At 42.9% G+C, this 5,000-nt stretch overlaps 1 protein-coding gene across 1 annotated transcript in view; it reads right to left on the bottom strand.

The window, feature by feature from the left end:
- Positions 1-5,000, bottom strand: part of efnb1 (ephrin-B1) — a 43,800-nt gene that overhangs the window by 23,905 nt on the left and 14,895 nt on the right. The window lies entirely within an intron of this gene.

The raw sequence follows: 5,000 nt of genomic DNA, 5'->3' as shown, positions 1-5,000 counted from the left end.
CAAACTAACCCTAATATGACACACCAAGTGCTTCAGCTAAGGCTAATTAAGAATGTTTTTACGAAAGAGCAAGTGAACCTTACAACCAATAAAACCTTTTCAAATGTCAAACTTTCCACCAAATCATGACTTAGCATGAAAACATCTCTCTAAAAATTTTTGAGGAATCCTGGCTGGTGGTTTGTGTTGGACTACCATGGCTGGAGACATGTTAAATGCATTTTAGAATACAATTACACAGACACACACAGAGGAGGGGTCGTATGTGTACGTGCAGTGTATATGCATGTTTAGAGTGTGTGGGTGTATGTATGTGTGTGTATGTGCGTGTGCCTGTGTGCAGTGCATGCACATGTGTGTGAGTGTGTGTGTGTGTGTGTGTGCAAGGCATGTGAGGACACTCATAAGGCCTGCTTAGTCAAGAGCTGGATTACTTTCCCATAATGCATGTTTCTTTGGCAGGGAACATTCTGAAAACGGTTGAATATATGACTGTGTTTAATAAAAAACATCCAGAGTACATTTATGTCAACACAATGAAAGCTTTCACACATAAAACCCATCACATATACATATACAGAAAAACCTGCATGTGTCTGCATGAGCTCGCCCAAACACACACACATACACACACATACACACACACACACGTGAGAGGGCTTGATTATGTCCTGGCAGATGGTTCCCCCACTTATAATTTTACACCGTCATGGAAACCTCAACTCATGAACTCAGCAAGTTATAGTCTACTCTCTCTCTCTCTCTCTCTCTCTGTGCTTTTAAGCGGGCTCTGTAGCGATCATACGCTGTTAATACAATACTCAATCCAGTAGACACAAGACAAAGAGCTGATGGCGGCAAAATTCATCCGCCTCGAGCAAAATAAATCTCCCTGCTTGTTTGCGTGTGTGTGTGTGTGTGTGTGTGTGTGTGTCTTCCTGAGAGAAAAAAGAAGGATTACATGTTTATGCCTCTTCCAGTAACTGTAGTTTCATTTCGTTTATTTATACCCATTATGGCTGACCTCCAGGTCTGTATGAAGAGAGCTGACTCTCTCTCTCCCTGTCTCTCTATCTCTCCCTCTCCCAGCCCACCCTTTCCCTCTATCTGTCTCTCTCGCTCTCTCTCTCTCTCTCGCTCTCTCTCTCTCTGGTTTTACCATTTCACTGATGCTTGAGCATACAGACAGATCAGATGCTGGCATTGTGATTCCTCTGTGTTGCACAGCTCTGTTTGTGTGTGTGTGTGTGTGAGGGAGACTAACAGAGTGAGTTTCTTCAAAGTGATGCCATTGTCACGCTCCCCCAAAACACACACTCAGGTGAACAGTGGGGCTGCTGTGCCGGGTGAAAGGAGCGGCTTAGGCAGGTAAAGGAGAAGGAAAGGGGAAAAGGTAAACAGCAAGTGATGCGAGTGAAAGAGAGAAAAAGAGAGCGAGAGAGAGAAAAGAGAGTGAGATAAAGGGAGTCACAGAAAGACAGGGCTAGCTGTGACAGAGATGAAATTTCTCCATTTTCACCCATGAAAAATATTAAAATATGCCGGAGAAATTCAGCATAAGTTAATTTCCATAAACTGCAGGATGTAGGAAGGTGAATGATCTGGTTAGTCGAACGACCCACAACAATACTTACACTCAAGTCTACACTCGTTTACCATTAACAGAGAGGAACTCAGTAATAATCCTTATGTACTTACTTATTTACATTTATATTCACAGCTTCATTAATTTTACACTTTTTTTTCTGAGACTGTTAGAGTGGTGCTTCTAGGGATAGTCGTACCATATAGCGATATGAGTAACGGTATTGACACGAAACGGTATTACCATAAATGCTAGTCAGTAGCATTAGCATACCTCTCATTACCAGCTCTACTGCTGTATTTGAAAGCAATGAGGTTGTGTGAAAAAGAAAGACAGAAAGAATGAAATTTGACCCTGTTGTATCATTTATAATCTTTTATCTGGACAGTAAGTGATTTGTAAGGATTTGCGACGGGTGATGGAACAATGGAGGACGGTGGAAATCTTATTTATCAGATCACTGAAGAAATGAAGACATTGTTCGTCATATTTAGTGCAGTGGTCGGGGCTGCGACCCAGTAACCCACGGATTATGGGTTTGAATCCTGAATGTGATGGTTAGGACAACGTGCCCTGAATAAAACGCTTTAACCAGAGATGTGTAACCACAGACTTAAAAGTGTAACAGCTATGATCTACTCTGGATAAGAGTCGACTGAATGGAAAGATTTGCTCCTTTCACAAAAGCGCTACATTAATATAACAGTGATGATTATAAAACAATGGCCAAGATCTCTCATACACACACAGATTACAGCTCATGTGGGGCTGGGGCTTTAGAATCTTCCCTTTGATTTTTCCAAAGTAAACTCCATTTACAGTGATCATCTGACACTGCATTCTTCATCTCTCTCTCTCTCTCTACCCCTCCCTCTCTCCCTCTCTCTCACACACACACACACACACACACACCAACAGTCTTGCATACACAAATTCACAGGAGGCATTATGCCCACTTTAAATGACCATGAATATTAATGAGTGTAATTAGCATATTCATCAGGCGGGCTCAATGCAGGGTGTCTCATTGGCTTTGCAATGTCTGTTCGTGTCTGTTAAATGGGTACTTTCCATCAGAGAGAGAGAAAAACACATTATCAAATACATCTTTACTAGCTTATCTACACACAGACACACACACACACACACACAGTGAAAGTGAGAGAAACAGAGAGAGAGAGAGACAGAGAGAGAAGAGAAGGCTCCTTTCCTTGACAAAAGTGAAATCAGAAGGGACAACAAGACAACTACGAAAACTCAAGACAACTATTAGAAGATGAACGAATGAATGAAAAAGACAACCATTACCCACAATCACCTCTAGTAAAATGAGACCACATTTTAAACCAAACCAGAAACTTTCCTCTGTATACTTTTTTGTTATTTAAGTTAAATATAGATTCCTAGAGGAATCATGCCCCCCCTGCCAAAAAAAGAAAAAAAAAAAACAACCTCCTGTAGTTAAAGCCCTGTTGAGAAATGGCTCTTAAACAGACTGGAATGGAGTCGCTGTTTGATTAGTGAGTGCATTTCCACTAGCTGTCGGAGCGGGCTGTAATTTGCATGCCAAACGAGCTTTTTGTGGGGTTAAACTCCATTGTGTGTGAGCTGTGAGGAGGTGTGACGGGGAAACCGCGGGCGGCTCTCTCCCTCTTTCACCTCCTCAATGAAGACGTCAAAGTTTTTTGTCCCCTTGGCTGACGGCCGCCTCCGTCCGGACAAACGGATTGAGGGATCAAATCAAATCAAATGCAAATTGGGAGAGAGTGAGAGAGAGAGAGAGAGAGAGAGAAAGAGAGAGGAATGAAGGAGAGGGGGTGGCAGAGGAATCCCCTTCTTCCCACTGCGAAAGAAAAGACTTCATCATATCCTGTCAATTCAGCCAGGTGGAGAAGTTCAGAGAGCAAGACCCGTGTGTGTGTGTGTGTGTGTGTGTGTGTGTGTGTGTGTGCATGAGAGAGAGAGAGAGAGAGAGAGAGAGAGAGAGTGTATGTGTGATTGAGGGAAATGGCTCCCTGTTGTTCAATTTCATGTGGGCTTCCTTCATATATAAAGCACTGTCTCTTTAACTTGGTTAAAACACACACACACACACACACACACGCACACACACACACACACACACACACACACACACACACACACATAATCAGACAGGGAGAAGGACCCCGCCACCCTAAACAGATTTTGAGAGGGTAGGAGGGTAGGCCTCATTCAACAAGCCGACAGATTTACAAATCACCATGGAAACACGTTCCCCCTCTCTCTCTCTCTCTCTCTATCTGTTTGTAGCTGCAGAAAGGAAACCTGAGGGGCTTATGTACCCCATGTGTGTTGTTTGATTGGACCGACATAAATATAGACAGTGCGATTTTCCCCGTCTACGGGTTTACTCATCTCTGGCCACATCTTCAGAAAGAAAGAGAGGAAAGAGACGGAAGAAAAAAAAAAAGAAAAAGAAAATAGCTGCAATAGCTGTACCAAAACACAAGACTGATTTGAATAAGAGAACCTTAGAACCGTCAAACAGAAACTCAAAGCGCTGAAGAGTTGGGAGCTAAGGAAAGGGCAAATTCTCAAATGGCAAAAACACAAACACTGTGTAAAACAAACCCTCTGGGAGAGAACCATTCCCAAGCAGAAGTGCATGGTATCCAAAAACAAAAATCCCAAATCTTCATCCAGCAAAAGCACACGCGGAACTCTTCAAAAAGAATGACACGTTTTAAACATTAAGGGTGGCATTAGCTAAGTTCATTCTTTTCTGTCGCTGTTTGTCTGCAGTGAAATGTAAGTATTTGTCATGTGCTGACTGAATAGACTTCCAGGCTTTATGGTAAGTATGAACAGTTTAAAAACAAAAAAGAAAGAAAAAACAACAATTGTACACTTTCAATGTCAAAAGCACTGGCTAAAGCACTGGCTGGAAAATGTCTTCATTTACACTGAAGTTCTCCTTTCTTTTTTTTCCTAATGGTTAAGAGAGAGGGGTTCCACCACACACACACACACACACACACACACACACACACACACACACACACACACATTCTGTTCAAAAAGAGGCCATACCCCCCCTCCTAGACACTGCCAATTTTTAACATGGCATGGGAAGGATTGTACACACAAATGTACAGGCATATGCACGCGCACACATACTCTCTCTCTCTCTCTCTGTCTCTCTCTCTCTCTCTCTGAACAGGGGGCTACCCCCTTTCTAGACTCTGCTGATTTTTAACAAGTGCACACAGGATTTAGAGAGCTCTGAATGACACCAATTACACAGCTGAATACAGCACCTCATGGAAATGAGCTTCATTCAGAAAGAAACGGGGGGGGGGGGGGGGGGGGGGGGGGGGGGGGGGTCGTGGATAGATGATCAGTGACTGAATTTAACTCACTTTCACACACTTTT

The sequence above is a fragment of the Chanos chanos genome, chromosome 8, assembly GCF_902362185.1.
Source record: "Chanos chanos chromosome 8, fChaCha1.1, whole genome shotgun sequence".
Classification (NCBI taxonomy): Eukaryota; Metazoa; Chordata; class Actinopteri; order Gonorynchiformes; family Chanidae; genus Chanos; species Chanos chanos.
This window is presented reverse-complemented; position numbering and strand designations above follow the sequence as displayed.